The sequence below is a fragment of the Erythrolamprus reginae genome, chromosome 5 (assembly GCF_031021105.1).
Source record: "Erythrolamprus reginae isolate rEryReg1 chromosome 5, rEryReg1.hap1, whole genome shotgun sequence".
Taxonomy (NCBI): domain Eukaryota; kingdom Metazoa; phylum Chordata; class Lepidosauria; order Squamata; family Dipsadidae; genus Erythrolamprus; species Erythrolamprus reginae.
In genome coordinates, this window is record NC_091954.1 from 69,442,007 (window position 1) to 69,460,631 (window position 18,625).

General features: G+C 41.7%; 1 long non-coding RNA gene across 1 annotated transcript in view; it reads left to right on the plus strand.

Annotated features, from left to right (window-relative positions):
• Nucleotides 1-18,625, plus strand: part of LOC139168452 (uncharacterized) — a 61,680-nt gene that overhangs the window by 17,319 nt on the left and 25,736 nt on the right. The window contains exon 4 of the long non-coding RNA XR_011559293.1: nt 14,131-14,210. This is a non-coding gene — a long non-coding RNA (uncharacterized lncRNA). The remainder of the gene's footprint in view (nt 1-14,130; nt 14,211-18,625) is intronic.

The following is an 18,625-nucleotide window of genomic DNA, read 5'->3' on the forward strand; positions in this document are numbered from 1 at the left end:
TACAGTGATGTATTAGAATTGGCTCAGTTAAGTGGCAGCTCTGTCTCAAATCTGGCTGACCTTACTAAGCAGGCTCAGCTGTAGTTAGTTCTTGGACATGGCCAACTGAAATCCCAAAGATGTTGGCTAGAAAAGTTGAAAAAGAATGGCAAATCACTTCTGTGCTATTGGCAAGAAAACTACATGGATGTATCTATAAAACCACCTGGTGCTGAGTTTAATTGGAAGACTATACCTTTCTAATTAGATGCATCTGGTGATTTTTGAGGACTTTCGCCTTTTTACTTTCCTCTAAGGTGAAATGTAAATTCTTCCTGCTCACATGCATTTTTGGTATAGTTTTTCTGCAAAACCCAATGGCACACAAATCCTGCAGACTTCGTATTGCCCCTACAAACTTGAAATGTATGACTCCCAAGGATTTGGCACTTCTCTGAAGTTTTAGTCTAGGTTATTTTTTTTATTTCTTTTGATTCCTTCACCAACACTGCCATTTATTACATTCTACAAAGATAATCCTCTTTGCATCCCTCATGCTCATTTTGATATAAATCGTACCCATTAATCACTGCTAAATACATTCTAAATTCAATTCATGGACTCATAAAGTTCTATTCCCTCACCACAGATGGCTGTTAACCAGCGGGAAGGCGGCTGAATTAACCAAATGAGGGATGTAATATGTAACTTGATGAAGTAGTAGAAGTCACGACATTCAACGTCACCTTTAGTATTTTAATAAGTCTCTCCTCAGGTGGTGATTATGTGTGTGTGCATTTCTATATCTATATTCTCTTTAAAATGGAATAAAATTTTCACAGGATGAGGACTCATCTGATAGAATTTGGATATTTGCATTCTATCAGTAAAATACACTTCTTATATATTGTCTCTTTTGAATCCCTGAAGGGTATCAGGCAAATGACTATTCCTTGAACTCTGAACTCCATTTAGATTAGATTAGATTAGATTTATTGGATTTATATGCCGCCCCTCTCCGAAAACTCGGGGCGGCTCACAGCAAGACAAAAAACAATATATAATGACAATCCAATACCCACCAATCCAATTTCAGTTTTAAGCTAAAAATTCACAAAAACAACCCCAAGTATTAAAACAAATAAACAAAACACACATACAATCAATCTAATACCAAAACAACATGGGCAAGGGGGAGATGTTTCAGTTCCCCCATGCCTGACGGCAGAGGTGGGTTTTAAGAAGTTTGCGAAAGGCAAGGAGGGTGGGGGCAATCCTAATCTCAGGGGGGAGTTGGTTCCAGAGGGTTGGAGCCGCCACAGAGAAGGCTCTTCCCCTGGGTCCCGCCAGACGACATTGTTTAGTCGACGGGACCCGGAGAAGGCCAACTCTGTGGGACCGAACCGGTCGCTGGGATTCGTGCGGCAGAAGGCGGTCCCGAAGGTATTCTGGTCCAGTGCCATGAAGGGCTTTATAGGTCATAACCAACACTTTGAATTGTGACCGGAAACTGATCGGCAACCAATGCAGGCTGCGGAGTGTTGGAGTGATATGGGCATACTTAGAGAAGCCCATAATTGCTCTCGCAGCTGCATTCTGCACGATCTGAAGTTTCCGAACACTTTTCAAAGGTAGCCCCATGTAGAGAGCGTTACAGTAGTCGAACCTCGAGGTGATTAGGGCATGAGTGACTGTGAGCAATGACTCCCGGTCCAAGTAGGGCCGCAACTGGCGCACCAGGCGAACCTGGGCAAACGCCCCCCTCGCCACAGCTGAAAGATGTTTCTCTAGTGTGAGCTGTGGATCGAGGAGGACGCCCAAGTTGCGGACCCTCTCTGAAGGGGTCAATAATTCCCCCCCCAGGGTAATGGATGGACAGATCGAGTTGTCCTTGGGAGGCAAGACCCACAGCCACTCCGTCTTGTCTGGATTGAGTTTGAGTTTGTTGACACCCATCCAGGCCCCAACAGCCTCCAGGCACCGGCACATCACTTCCACTGCTTCGTTGACTGGGCATGGGGTGGAGATGTACAGCTGGGTATCATCGGCATATTGATGATACCTCACCCCATGTCCTTGGATGATCTCGCCCAGCGGTTTCATGTAGATATTAAATAGCAGGGGGGAGAGGACCGACCCCTGAGGCACCCCACAAGGGAGAGACCTCGAGGTCGACCTCTGACCCCCCACTAACACCGACTGCGACCGACCAGAGAGGTAGGAGGAGAACCACTGGAGAACAGTGCCTCCCACTCCCAACCCCTCCAGCCGGCGCAGAAGGATACCATGGTCGATGGTATCGAAAGCCGCTGAGAGGTCAAGGAGCACCAGGACAGAGGACAAGCCCCTGTCCCGGGCCCGCCAGAGATCATCCATCAACGCGACCAAAGCAGTTTCCGTGCTGTAGCCGGGCCTGAATCCAGACTGCCGAGGACCTAGATAATTGGCTTCTTCCAAGGACCGCTGGAGTTGAAGTGCCACCACCTTCTCGACAACCTTCCCCATAAAGGGAAGGTTGGAGACTGGACGGTAGTTATTAAACACGGCTGGGTCCAGGGAAGGCTTCTTGAGGAGGGGGCGCACAAGTGCCTCCTTATAAAGGGCCGGGAAGGACCCCCTCCCCAAGGAGGCGTTGACAATCTCCTGGACCCAGCTCCGTGTCACCTCCCGACTGGCCGAAACCAGCCAAGAGGGACACGGATCCAGTAAACAGGTGGCGGAACTCACAGCTCCAATGGCCTTGTCCACTTCATCAGGTGACACCAAGTCAAACTCCGCCCAGACAGGTGGACAAAGACGTTTAGCCCCAGTCGCCTCAACTGACTCGTTGTCAGTCGACTCTGTTTTACAATTGGAGTCGAGGTCCGCCCGGATCCGAGCGATTTTATCAGCGAAAAACGTGTTAAAGTCCTCAGCACTGCTCTGCAAGGGCTCCCCAACTCCCCCCTGATTAAGAAGGGAGCGGGTCACCCTGAACAGAGCGGCTGGGCGGGATTCCGCTGATGCAATCAAGGCGGCATGGTACGCGCATCTTGCCGCCTTGAGCGCCACTTTGTAAGTCTTAATATGAGCTCTTACAAGTGTTCGATCGGATTCAGACTTACTCTTCCTCCATCGCTTCTCCAGACGTCTCTTCTGGCGCTTCAACTCCCGGAGCTCCTCGTTGTACCATGGGGCTCTACGGGGTCTAGTGCCGCGGAGAGGTCGCAACGGCGCAATCCGGTCAAGAGCCCCTACTGCAGCCTTGTTCCAGGCCTCAGCAAGGGTCTCTGCCGAACTGTGAACGAGTGTATCTGGAATGACCCCAAGCGCCCTCTGAAAACCTTCTGGATCCATCAGGCGTCTGGGGCGGAACAACTTAATTGGTTCCGCCTCCCTGCGGGGAAGGATTGGAGCCAGGAAGTTAAGCCGCAGTAGGAAATGGTCTGACCATGACAAAGGCAACACTTCTAAGCCCCTTAGTCTCAGACCATTACTCAATTGCTCAGAGAGGAATATCATATCGGGTGCGTGCCCACCCTCGTGGGTTGGACCCTGAACTACTTGAGTCAGGTCCATGGCTGTCATGGTGGCCATGAACTCCTGTGCCAGTCCAGAGGAACCGCCGAGTGACGGCAGATTGAAGTCCCCCAGGACAATAAGTCCGGGGAACTCCACCGCCAACCCGGCCACCTCCTCGAGCAGCACAGGCAGGGCTGTTGACACGCAGCTGGGAGGCAGGTACGTGAGTAACAAGCCCACCTGAACCCCTAAGTCCAACTTCACCAGAAGGGACTCGCAACCCGCAACCTCTGGAGCAATGAGCCTACGCAGGCAAAGACTCTCCCTGGCTATAATAGCCACTCCTCCCCCCCTTCCCTGGGGTCGAGGTTGATGCCACACCCGAAACCCAGCTGGACAGATTTCCGAGAGAGGAACTCCTCCCTCTGGGCCCAGCCAGGTTTCGGTCACACAAGCCAGGTCGGCCTCCTCATCCAGGATCAAATCCCGGATGAGGAGAGCTTTATTTACCACCGACCTGGCATTGAGCAGCAGCAGCTTGAGCCCAGGGCCAGGATTACACTCGTCACCAGTATCTTGGGTTGAGCTCAAGGAGCCGGGAGGAGGGATCGCTACTAAGCAGCGATCTCTCCTTCCCCTGGAACGGCTAGCTCCAAGGCTCCCACCATATCTGCCTCTCCCCAGCAAGACCGGGTTATTAAACCTAATAACACCATTCTGCAAGATGACATCTGCTTATGAACCTTTCTAATATAACTTCTGGTTCCTGAAATGTTTTTTATATCTAAACACATTGTGATAAATTGTGATAAGCGTATGATGTTTTATGTTTATAAAATACACGGAAATATATTTGATTAATATATACAGTAGTCCCTCACCTATCGCTGGTGTTACGTTCCAGACCTGGCCGCGATAGGTGAAATCCGCGATGGGGAATTTATCGACTGATAGTACTTATTTAAGTATTTATATTGTAATTGTTTGGTAGTTTTCATTGTTTTAAGTGTTTATAAACCCTTCCCACACAGTATTTATTTTAGATACAGTATTTAAATACAGTATTTACAATTTTAGATATATTTTTTTTGGAAAAACCTGCCGACCGAGTTTGGTGGGCTGTTTAAATCTGCCGATCAACTTCCTCAGAAACCCGCGATGAAGTGAAGCCGCAGTAGGTGAAGCGCGGTATAGCGAGGGACTACTGTAATTGACTACAGAGACACCAAGTTTGAAAGATTTGGAACCAATTTTTCCTGATAACAAAGAGTATCACTGCTCATATGTTAGATAGTGTTTTTAGCCTCAGCAACGTTTAAGATAGATGGACTTCAACTCCCAGAATTCCCTACCTAGCATGGGAATTGAAGTCCACACATCCTTTGTCATAAATTTAGAACTTCTTTCCTCAAGGAAATTGTCTATTATGCTGTTTCCTTTTTTGTTTTAAAGCAACATCCTTTTTGATAACATAGGCTGAAGTATTTAAAAAAATATATCTGTTATTTATTTAAATATTTTATAGAACTGTTTTAGGTAAAGAAAAGAATGCAATGCTTGAAAAGATCTTTTAAGTCTTTTGGATAGCCTTTGAGGTCAAGCTAAGCAAAAATAGCACCATTGCTTTAAACTCATTGTTTTTTATATGTTGTATATAAATATCAGTCTCAATAATTTCTCTAGCTTTTAACATATACAGATCCATTTTTCAAGGCCACAATTTTGTAATATAATTCTTATGCTTTCTTTATCTGTCTAAATGATTCAAACTCAATATAAATTTAATCAGATGCTGGTTAAAATGACTACTAAGAACACAATACTAACAACTTAACTGAAGGCCGAGTATTCGCTAATCTTTTATAATGTTACATTAATACCTCATAGAATTTTAGTCTTGCTGAATTTTTTTTTAAATAAACATTTATTTTAATCATAAGTTGAAATGTTAGTTTACTCTTCTCCTATTCAGTGGTGGGATTCAGCCAGTTTGTACCAGTTCAGGAGAACCGATTGTTAACTTTGTGAACAATTTGGCAAACTAGTTGTTGGAAAAAAATCATTAGGGCAGAGAATTGGTTGTTGAATTTCTTGAATCCCACCACTGCATTGTATATTACAAAATGGCAATTCCTAAATATTTTATGCTCACCATTATTTCTGGCCACATGGTCTGTTATGAATTTGGGAGACTGTGAACATTTCACTAACAATCAATGGAGGGTTTTTTTGTGAGTCTGGACGAATTCCCAAATGTTCCTGAGTAAGTTTAGCTATGCATACAAAGCTTTTTTTTGCATAGAAAGTATTTTTTCAATCTAGTTCTGTGTTGGTTATCTTCCTGCACAAAATCCATAGAGTTTCATCTTAATGAAACTTTGGATCCTAAAAGTGACTTAGAAACCATCTACTGTAATTCTACATATGGATTTGTATTGTATGCACTTTGAGTTTCTCTTAATATCATATCTAGCTAATTATTTGAGTGTAACTAAAAATAAAATTGAATTCAGTTTTGAATATCTATATGCAATTTGTTTAAATATGTTTCTTTAAAATGTATCTAAATGAACTGTATATAGATATCAGTCATGCACATTTTCTCTCTCTTTGAATACTTTCTCTCCTTAGAGCAGTGTTTCCCAACCTTGGCAACTTGAAGATATTTGGACTTCAATTCCCAGAATTCCCCAGCCAGTGAATGGGGAATTCTGGGAGTTGAAGTCCAGATATCTTCAAGTTGCCAGGGTTGGGAAACACTGCCTTAGAGGAACCTGGTGGCGCAGCGGTTAGAATGTACATAGCCTGGAATTCAATGCCAATAATATTCAAGATTCCTTCAGTCTTCGGTCCTTCAGAGGTCAGTAAAACAAGTACCCAGACTGTAGGGGGAAATGTGCTGACATTGTAAACCACTCCTTTTTATTTATATCATGCCCATTATAGAATTAAGTACTAAAGTCATTGGGTATTTCCCTTGCCACCCCCCCTCCCCAAATTCCTCAAAATCACATATCGAAGCATAATAAACTCCTCATCCTAGATTTTTTTCCTTGCATTAGCTTCTTCTTTTATCTAGAAAGATGGGGATACATTTTATTAAAAGAAAAAATTATCATTCTTACGTTTAGATTTATTACAAGTTGTTTTCTCAATGTTTCTCAAAGTTTTTTTACTATTGGAATTCGTGACCTTTGGATAAAATACAGTGATTTCGCGCCACCATGGTTCACCGCTCGTGGCTTCATTTCAGTGAGAAGTGTGTGCGCATGTGCGGTCAGAGGCTTGCAATGTCAGCCGGGATTCTAGGGCTGCCTGGAGGTCGGGAGGCTGAGGGGAAAGTGGAAGGCTCACTGTCCTCTGCCTTGGTGTGTCAAAAAGAAGCAGGGAGGCGGGGAGGAGGCGTTGGTGGTCGGGATTCTAGGGCTGCCTGGAGGTCGGGAGGCTGAAGGGGAAGTGGAAGGCTCACTGTCCTCTGCCTTGGCGTGTCAAAAATAAGCAGGGAGGTGGGGGAGAGGCCTTGGTGGTCGGGATTCTAGGGCTGCCTGGAGGTCGGGAGGCTGTGGCAGAGCCACGGAGGAAGCGGAATGCTCACCATTTTCTGCCTTGGTGGTTTTTCTGCTCTGGATGGGACGAGGGGAATCAAGGCAGCCATCTTTCTTCCCCTCTGGATTCCTGAGCACTTTCAAGGAGGCGACGACCCTTTAATATTTCAAAAAAGCCTCATGTCCCTACTTCACATTTTTTCGTTAATCGTGGGTGGTCCTGGAACATAACCCCTGCGATAAACGAGAGGTCACTGTAATCCAAATTATCTTTCTTTTTTCACCCGATACTCCTGAGTCTGAAGTACCTGACAGAACGATCTTGGAATACTCTACCTAAACAAAATAAGATACGTACCTATCCTGGGAGTTTTCAGCAAAAGAGGCTCACAAGTACTAAAGAATCAATTTTAGCTCATGTTTCCTACAGAGCCATTTTGAGGGCTTATCTGTGCAGAATGGGACAACTTGCTGTGGGATTGGTATTATTTAAAATAATCACAAATTAGGTAAAAAAAACATAAAGCAAATAACACACAAGTATGTTTTTAAACCTTTTCATGTAAAATGATAGATTCTTGTGAAGTAAATGTTTAAATAAGTTGCATTTTATTCAATAGCTTTCAAACAACTGTGCTTATAATTTCAAGAAGCATTGAAAATATGTTCTGACATTAATCACACATAAAACAGCCACTCAGTCTTCAGCCAACATTTAGTTTTTCATATAGAGTTGGAATCATCTGTAGAATCTAAAAAATATATAAAATTTAAATAATACTCATTTATTAGTATTTTTCTGAGTTTTCTTTAAGATCACAATGTATGTAAAGACAACCATTTTAAGACAGTTCACACATTGTAAGAGGTAAAACCAGAAACCAGGTGATAATTTATTAAATATACAGTATGTAACAGCTATTAACTAAAAAACAAGGAGAATAATGGTTTAACAGTTTCTCCATGTTAGAAGCTGATAATCGGCTGTCTCAAAGAAAGAGACAGGAGGTGGCTTTGAATAAGAATAGCTGTCTATTCAAAGCCATTCAGCTCAAGCATGCAACTCCAAACTTTATTTATAGGGAAGAACCAATGGGAACTGTCCAAATCTCCTGCGTGCCTGCTGTTTGAGTTCAACCAATCAGGTAGCAGCCGGCATGGTCATAAGACGAGGCCTAAAAAGATGTGGGGTCATAAGTTGAGGATTTAACAGTCCAACTGCTTTAGAAAAAATTGAAGTTCCACCATAGAGAAAGCTTTGAATCAAAATTAACCTTTTGTGGTTGTTGGATATATAAAAAGACTTCTGATAATAGATTTTAAACTATGGCAGATGTATGTAGGGAGAAAAAAAATCATTCAACTTGAATGTTTGAATCTTCAAGCATCCTGGAGGGCATTGATTAGCAAGGGTTCCTCTTCTCATATCTACAGGGAGTGGAAATGGCAGCAGCAACACTAATCAAGGTAATTTTCAGTCCTCAGTCAGTCAGCATGAAAAATATCAACCACAGTTTTATCCTTAAACAAGGATAGTCAGGTGATTACAAGTATGCTATCGGCCTCATCAGCTGTTCTGGAATTGAATATGTCATTAGAACTGAACTGTCAAAAATTGAAGAAACTCCTTGGATGAGAAGCAAAATGACTTCCATGAAGTCCAGTTGTCTTTTGAAAAAGCACCTTTGGAACAACTTGGGTGACTGAGAACCTCCATAGACATTTATTTTAGTAAAACTTTTATCTAGGAAGGACAACTAGCAAAAGTTACTCCTGGTCCCAGAAGCCACCTGACCCTTTTAGTAATAATATTCAACCTAGAAATACTCGTACGCGTGTGCGGGGCAGCTGGCCACTTGCGTAAGCAGGTTTTAACAGAATGAATAAGTATGCAGCTTCTTTCCTGCACTAAGACTCAGGCCATTGCCTTGTCATTTCCCACACACGCACAAGAGAAGCAGGAGGAAGTTCGCCGAAGTCTTACTGCAGAGAGAAACTGGGTCCTTTCACATCCTGTTAAAACTCTCCTTAAGCGAGTGGCCTGCTTGTCTCCTGTGCTAAGTCTCTGGCCATTGCCTTGCTATGTCGTCCCCTCCTACATGAGAGGAGAAGGAGGTTTGCCAGAGCCGTAGTGCTGGAAAGAAGCTGCGTCCTTTTGTATCCTGTTAAAATGCCCCTTAAGCAAGAGGCTGGCACTAAGCCTCCAGGCATCACCTTGCCATGTCCCTCTACCTGCACAAGAAGAGAAGATGGGGAGGAGAAGGGTTGCTGGAGCCTTAGTGCCATCCAGGGAGGGGGAATGGCAGTGGCGGCCTCTTCCAAGCACAGCACTCAGAGGCAAAGCAGCCAAGATGGTCCTGGCAGGTCTGTTGCTGCAGAAATGTGGTGATCACTCAGTCAGGGTGGCCTCAGTAGGGACTGCATTGGCCTCTCCATCTGTGCCATGTCCAACTCCGGCCATCCACATGACTACAAGTGCATCCACCCAGGTAAGCCTGGCCCTCTCCCTACATTGGGGGGGGGGAGCTGCCAATTTTCTGGCAGCCAGTGGTTTCCATGCTTCTCACTCCACTTCTTTGCTGGTGGGAAGCACTGACACAACCAAGCCTCCTTGCGGGTTAATTCCATGGGTCGAGTTCCCAGAATGGCGGGAATGGTCAAAGAGAGCAGGCATGTGGTCGGGTACGAAGCCAGTGGACTGCTTTGGAGACCCAAGTGTCACGCTGAATATTGCCAGCCCCAGAGACATTTAGTAATTAAAGAGTTAACTGTGTGTGTACCTTACTAAGATCCTCCTATTATGATGTAATATCCTGCCAAATCTAACATCACTTCCTTCTTCTTCATTCTCAAACTCCATTCTCTTTCCTATCCTCCATCATGTGAAGACATATTTGTTATGTTGTCCCTCGAGACATGTTTTATTTTCTGTTTTATAATAAAGAAATCTTGTTTTGAACAAATGACTAAAGGCTTCTTTCTATCGCCTCCGCGGGATTAATGTCTTAACGGGCTTTAATCATTTACAAACCGCGACACTAAGCACTGTGGAGATGACATGGGAGGGACACAAGCCTGGGTGGAAGATGGCTTTTTCTGCAGCATCCCACTCCCCTCTGCAGTGGGGGCTCTGTTTTTGAAGAAACAGGGCAGGACGGGGTGAGCGGATGGGGAAACCAGTTCAGGGGCATGGCCAGTGAGCCTTTGCTACCAGTTCAGTGAACCAGTCCACATGTTCTCCCAACTGTTCTCCCAAACTAGTAGCATTTCATTCCTGATATACTCCAGACATGTGACTTTCAGCTCCTTGAACTCTGAATTGGCATTGCCACCACTCAAAGCCATTGGTTGCTTTTCAGTTGCACAGTTCACTATTTACACAATGGTGGCAGCATGACAAAGTGTGGACTATAAGTAAACAAGTAAATAATAAATAGTCCAGAGTTAAGAAATAGTCTGCTGAACAATGTTCATTAGATAGTAGCAAGGCATGGAAGCAAAATTCTGCAGATAGATGGATTTCTTGGGTGAATGTACTGATGAGAACCAATATGAAGCAATCTAATGAAAAACATGATAAAACAACTTTCAAAGCAAGATTTAGGTTCTCTCTCATCAATATTCATTGTCTTTCCATTTATCTATTCTCACAGAATTGTTCTATTAGGTTATCACTGGAAATTGAACACATGTGCATTGCTCCGACTGCCTAGAGAAAGCAGTCAATATATTTAAACAAAAAACCACTGTATTTTGGCTTTACTGAAGCTACTCAGATTATATACACACACATAATTTGTTTTGTATGTAAATGTACTCAGTGTCAAACATTATTCATAGATAGATCTTCTAAATGGATATCCCTAGATGGTGCTATTTACTGCAGTAACGGTTTAGTGCTTCGCATTCAATCATATCAGCAGTTCCTGGTGCAGATATTTATAGCATGGAGAGCTAAAAGAATGAGTGGTTTAGATTCAGATCTTGACTGTGTTGGGTAATAGGAGTGGTTGGATTAAAGTGATGAGTTCAGTTATTCCCTACCTGTGGAAGTTTATGATACCCACTGTGTGTGCAAATGCACTTAATACCAGCAAATTGGTTACATTAAAGCAATGGAGTGTCATGATTTTCTAGATGAAGCTACACTATGACCTCCTGCAGCAATCAGCATTATAGTAGGGACATGCTGCTGTTCCAGTGGCTGCTTGAATTTCTTTCTTTTTTCAAAAAAATATATATTTTATTGGTTTTTGCACACACATAACACAATACAAACAACATACAACAGTGCTCTGTCCATGTGTCCCATCACCCGACTAAACATACATTCCCCACCACCAATTGGGGAGGTTCAATTATTTGCGAGTATATATTCTGTTATTTCCTCAGCTCTGATTTGCATTGCTCACAGTCACTCATGCCCTCATCACCTCGAGGTTCGACTACTGTAATGCTCTCTACATGGGGCTACCTTTGAAAAGTGTTCGGAAACTTCAGATCGTGCAGAATGCAGCTGCGAGAGCAGTCATGGGCTTACCTAGGTATGCCCATGTTTCACCATCACTCCGCAGTCTGCATTGGCTGCCGATCAATTTCCGGTCACAATTCAAAGTGTTGGTTATGACTTTTAAAGCCCTTCATGGCACTGGACCAGAATATCTCCGAGACTGCCTTCTGCCGCACGAATCCCAGCGACCGATTAGGTCCCACAGAGTGGGCCTTCTCCGGGTCCCGTCAACCAAACAATGTCGGTTGGCGGGCCCCAGGGGAAGAGCCTTCTCTGTGGCGGCCCTGACTCTCTGGAACCAACTCCCCCCAGAGATTAGAACTGCCCCTACTCTCCCCGCCTTCCGTAAACTTCTTAAAACCCACCTTTGCCGTCAGGCATGGGGGAACTGAGACACCACTCCCAGGCATGTACAATTTATGCATGGTATGTTTGTATGTTTGCTTAGTAAATGGGGTTCTTTTAAAATCTTTTTAAAATATTTTAAATTTATTTGGATTTGTCATGATTTGCTGTATCTTGCTGTGAGCCGCCCCGGGTCTGCGGAGAGGGGTGGCATACAAATCTAAATAATAAATAAATAAATAAATTTATTTACAATTCAAAGAGTGATTTGAGTTTATTTTTCACCTTTTCGTCGCAAATTTTACTCAACATATAATCCCTCACCTTGTCCCATTGTTCCATCAGTTCCTCCAGTTTGTTTTCATTAAAGTTGTTTAATCTTATTTCCATAATTTCAAAGTGAATGTGATCCACCATGTACCAGTACCAATTCTGTAATGTCCATTTTTTAGCCTCTTTCCAACCCAATACCACTACTGCTTGAGCGCTTTCCAGTGCTGCAGTTTTAATTTCTTTAAAATCTCTCAGTTCTCTTTGTTTAACTAATACCGCTATTTCTTTTGTAATTATCCACTTAATGTTTATTTCATTCTGCACTTCCTTGCTTGAATTTCTTGTGTCCCTTTTTGATGACAAGCTATTTTGAACTAATTGAACTGTATTATGCCTTATAGTATCAAAGGGCTAAAAATCCAGAAAGTGTATTTCAGAGCAGGGGGGCTGAACTCACGTCGTCATGGCAATGCGGTGTGTTGTATCTGGACTTCCCCCCTTCGCTAAACCAGGCGGGACCAAGGGCGGGTTCAGCACGTGACAAAAACTCACACTCCATGGGTTTGACACCCCTGATCTAGAGCACATAAGATATTATATTGCTAATCAACTGTTATTCTTGTTACAAGTGGCACTTGTAGCTATGTAAGAACCGGAAAAGAATTCTATAAAATTCACACCTTAATTTAAATTCCTTCCACTCCCTTTAATGTATTCCGCATGAGTCCCAATGACCGATTAGGTTCCAGAGTCGGCCTTCTCCAGGTCCCTGTCAACTAGACAAGGCCCTCTGGAATCAGCTCCCCCCCAGAGATTCGTACTGCTCCCACCCTCCTCGCCTTCCGCAAGAGTCTTAAGACTCATCTATGCCACCAGGCTTGGGGCCACTAGACTTTAGACTCCTGGCCAATGAACGTGTTGAGAGTAATGGGAATGATTGTCTTTTTATGGTTTTCTGGGTTTTTTTAGATTATAAATTTAAATTAATTGGATTTGGGACATTATTGTGAGCTGCTCCAAGTCCCTGGAGAGGGCCGGCATACAACTCCAATTAAATAAATAAATAAATAAATAAATAAATAAATAAATAAATAAATAAATAAATAAATAAATAAATAAATAAATAAATAAATAAATAAATAAATAAATAAATAGTTCTGTTACATGTTGTAAGCCATCTGGAGTACTTGGAGAGGGATGGCATAAACATCCAGTTAATAAAATTAATTAATTAAATAAATAAATCATTCTAGTTCTGTATTCATGCTATTGCGCTGAGTCACTTCCTAGCAATTTATTTATATATTTATTTGCTTACTTACTTACCATTTTTTAATTTTTTTATTTATCTATTTATCTATCTAGTTATTTATTTATTTATTTATTCATTCATTCATTCATTTATTTATTTGATTTATATGCTGCCCCACTCCCAAATTAGGACTCTGGGTAGCTCATAGCCGAAAGATAAAAATAACCTAAAAGCTCCTAAAACAATAATGCAATCTAAAAACAGCTATCCAACAATTAAAACAATTAAGAACAACCATGCATATCCCAAGCCTGCCAGAAGAGCCAGGTCTTTATGGCTTTTCAGAAGGCCAGTAGGGTGTGGGCAGTTCAGATCTCGGGAGGAAGCTGGTTCCAAAGAGCTGGAGCAGCCACAGAGAAGGTCCTGCCCCATGGGTCCAGCAGCCAACATTGTTTAACAGATGGGAGATGGAGAAGACCAACCTTCTGGGACCTTATCAGTTGTTGGGAGGTATGCGGTAGGAGGCGGTCTCGCAAATAGTCTGGCCCTAAGCCATATAGGGCTTTAAAGGCAATAACCAACACATAATTTATGTAATTGAATTATGTAACTATGTTGTTAGTCTTCCAGGTATCCTTGCCAGCCCCGTGCATGCACATCCAATGGTCCCCACATCCAGTGGTCTGGGTGTTATTGTCAGGTTGATCTCTCTATTATCGTTTCAGAAAAAAGTAGTAAAAGAGTTGCATACTGTATGTGAATTTGGAGTGGACCATGATAAGTACTGGATATTCAAGCTGTGAAGGTAATTTGAACTGTCAGATACTGTATATCACATTTGAGGTTATGAGATTTGCTATGGGCATTAAACAAGTGGGGTAAAAAAAATTACACATGTATGAACTTGACATTCCTTTTGCCTGCTGTCTATCTCTTGATTGTTAATGTTTGTGTTCTCCTTCATTCCGTTCCCAGCTTCGCAACAATTGCTCCCCAAAATGCTACTGGCTAATTCTATAGCTGGAACAGAAGGAGATATTGATTAAAAGCACTGGCCAAAAGGGTTTGCTCATTTTTTAAAACTTATTTATTTTATTTTATTTATTTATTCATTTGTCCAATACACAAATACATAGGAAGAAAAATAGACATGTGATAATATAAAAGAGGGTGAAAGTGAACTTAGAGGAGAGGATATATGAAAGAAAGAGAATATATAAGATAGGTGAAAGAAAGGAAAGACAATTGGACAGGGGACGAAAGGCACACCAGTGTACTTACTGGCCTCTTAGGAACCTGGAGAGGTCAATCATGGAGAGTCTAAGGGAGAAGTGTTGGGGGTTAGGGATTGACACAATTGAATCCGGTAATGAGTTCCACGCTTCGATAACTCGATTGTTAAAATCATATTTTTTACATTGTTTAATTACATTGTTTAATACTAGAACTCAAGAATCACAATTTTATTTCATTCCCAGAAAAACATGCAATTACATATATGTGTAATATTTTTTATTACATGTGTAATATTCTCTTAAGTGGCAAATAACTCCAGATGGAGAAAAATGCTTTAACTAATTCAAAAAATTCCCCCTTAATTAACTCATTACCAATAAGGCAGGAAAATTCCTAGGGTTTCAAATTTATTCCAATTGGCATTCAAAAACCTTACTGAAATCTCTGTAGTTGTTGCTTCCTTGATCTTGTTCATCTGCACACCGCTTGACATCACCCTTTGAAACTGTAGCAGTAGCTTTCTGGTTTCATATATAGTAAGATAATTAAGGCAGAGCCTCTTTGACTTCAAGGGCTTTTCCCCAAATTTCTCTTCACTAGGCCTAAGTTGACATTTAGGAGACAAGCCATCAATTGATTCGCTTGCTATCTTTTAATATTTGTGCCAGTGTTACAATATTTGTGCCTTTCCCACTGTTGTTATCATGGAGGGCATCCTGAATACCAGGGCTACTGTAATTTAAAAATGAGGAAATAAGGTGCAGGAAGGTATGTGTTAGCAAGAGTCAGAGGTATCAAGACACTTTGGCTCTGGCTGCTACCTGAATTTGATGGTAGTAAAGTGGCCTTGCTTAAAAGTTCATGATTTCGCTGAAAGCTTAAGCCATGAAAATCCATCCTGAAGTATGGGAAGATGATGGTCATGCCATTTCCCTTATCACAGAAAAGGAGAAAACAGTTACTGCAGAACTAACTGGATCAGCAAATGCAGCTGAGGAAACCTACGTTAGTCCACCTGCATAACTATAACCACAAAGACTTCCAAAAGAAACTCCCCAAAAAGTACCACAGAAAGCTACAGTTAATATTTGGCTTTTAATTGGAAACTAAAATAAGAATTGGCTGTTGGAAAAATAATATTAACCAGACTAACAGTTGTTTGACTTAATGGCAACATTCTGTGTTTTATTAGCAGATGGCATATTTGGAACATGATAAAACCCACAATTTGTTCAACTGTAGGCAGCCTTTGGGGCTCTGTAATAAGCAAACAAACAAGGCTTGGTGACAGTCTGAGGCTGCCCTCAAGTATTTCAGGCAGCCGATAATCCAAGGGCAATTCGTGATTGCCTTGTGTCTCATTGTTCAGCTATTTCCAGCTTATTTCCCTTTTTGTCCCGAGAAATCATTATAATTGCTTCTTTTTTTCTGGGTCCATTAGGGAGATCTCAGATGGCTTAGGGTAATGTTGTATTAATTTATTACTAAATGATAGTGGGACAGCAGAGGATCTGTGTGTATCTGCATCCATATTAATAGAAATAGAGAAGTGAATTGGTTTGTTATTTTCATTAATAAAACATGAAAGTCAACCTTGGTTTGGTTTTTTTCCCCCATAATCAGAAACCTGTCACACTATGAAAATATCCTGCTTTCTTATTGTCCTTTGCTAGTTTAGAAGTTTTTTTTTCCATCCAAAGGAAGGAAAGAGGATAAATAGGGGGTGGGGGGAGGAGGTCTTTTGATAGCAAATGCAAACAATATTCTTATTTGTAAATACTAAACTACAGCACAATAATAATAATTAATAATAATAATAATTATTATTTATTAGATTTGTATGTCGCCCCCCTCCGAAGACTCAGGGCGGCTCACAACAGTAATAAAAACAGTATAACAATGGAACAAATCTAATAATAAAATATATAAAAACCTCAACAATTAAAAACCATACAGCACATACACATCAAACATGAAATATAATAAGCCTGGGGGAGATGTCTTAGTTCCCCCATGCCTGGCGATATAGGTGGGTCTTAAGTAACTTGCGAAAGACAATGTATCTATAGTCTAATGTGCTATGTAAATATATCTAATTTCTTCAACAAATCATAGTTTCATGTATAATGTGAATCAGGCCAATATCTGATAACTAGATCAGTCTTCCCAGTGCTGGCTGCTATTCCCAAAACATCTAGTAGGCCCCAATCTAAGGGAAAACCAAGGAGGCTTTTGGGTGAATGGTGAACCCAAAGGCAAATGCAGTTCCATTGTTGTAAGTGCAGGTTGAACTTATTGGGACCAAACAAATAAACTAAAAGTTCAATATGCACTGATAGGGTACTGATATGGAGGCTGTTACATTCCAGCAACAGCCAGGTATCACTGGGCATTGCTCTACTCTGGCAGGAAAATCCCGGAGTGTGGATTGGCTGGCCGAGCCTGGCAGTGGGCAGTGGGCAGAGAGCTGCCAGGCGTGGGCAGAGTTGGCTCTGTTCTACCGTTTCCAGTTAACTTCTGTGTGGTTGTCTTCCTTGCATATCATTCATTAAAGCCTATTCCGTGCTACCTGATCTCGCAGCCTCATCTTTGCAGGGATTTAACAGAGGCCACGCTGAATGGTTCAATAAATAAGTTCAGTTATGAAAAAGACAAATTCCATGCTAGCGATCAAGAGTAGTAGATACTTGGAACAAACTTCCAGCAGACGTGGTTGGTAAATCCACAGTAACTGAATTTAAACATGCATGGGACAAACATATATCCATCCTAAGATAAAATACAGGAAATACTATAAGGGCAGACTAGATGGACCATGAGGTGTTTTTCTGCTATTAGTCTCCTATGATTCTATCTTTCTAATACGAAAGCAAGCCAAAATAAAATTGTTAATACTGTGCTGCAATATACACTGCTCAACAAAATAAAGGGAACGCTTAAACAACACAATGTAACTCCAAGTAAAAAAAAACTTCTGTGAAATCAAACTGTCCACTTAGGAAGCAACACCAACTGACAATCAATTTCACATGCTGTTGTGCACATTCAACTTTGTACAGAACAAACTATTCAATGAGAGTATTTTGTTCATCCATATCTAGGATGTGTTATTTGAGTGTCCCCTTTATTTTTTTGGAGCAGTATATATACATATCTTTATAGCCCTTGGAGCATTATACATGGGTCTGATTGGTTCATTTGAACAAGCTTAAAAAAGTGCAGGAAAGTTGATCAAAAATGTTCATGGATTTGAATACCTCTCTTTTGAGACAAGGCTAGAATGCCTGAGACTCTATATTCTAAGTGTTAGATTCACATGAAGGAGTGAGCCGCAGTAACAATTCAGCACTTCATTTTTCTCCAAGCTGTAGCTGATGCAGAACTGCTGGCAGGCTCCAGGGAAGCTGCTATAAAGGGCTTGTCTGGAGGGTGCCAGCCACTGACAGCCATTTAAAATTCCTGCTGCATGGTCAGCCAATCATAGGCTAGTATGTAAATAATCATATTTACATTCGTATGTAACATTAAGAAAAAAGAAAGACTGACTGGGGACAATTAGCTCTTGTTTAGTTACTGCCTAATACAGTAACCATTTGCCATTATAACTTTACAACCAGTCTTCCATTCTCAAACTTCACATATCTTTAAGGCAACGAGTAGCTGAAATAAGATAATAAGCACAGTCCTGGATTCACTTGTGACTGCTTTCCTTAATGATCGAGCCGCCTGCCCCAACTGTGATTGCTAAATGAAGACTGCCTGTAATGGAAAAGTATAAAATCATAGATAACATGGAGAATTAGGAGAGAGGATTTTTAGCTCTTAGTCTCAGACTACTAGGATCAGGTATTATCCCAAAAAATTAATTAGGAGATTTAGAATTTAAAACAAAGAGTATCTTCACACAGAACATGGGTAATTTATTGAATTCGTTACCAGAATAAGTGGTTGATGGCCACCAGCCTGCCTGGTTTTAAAATAGGA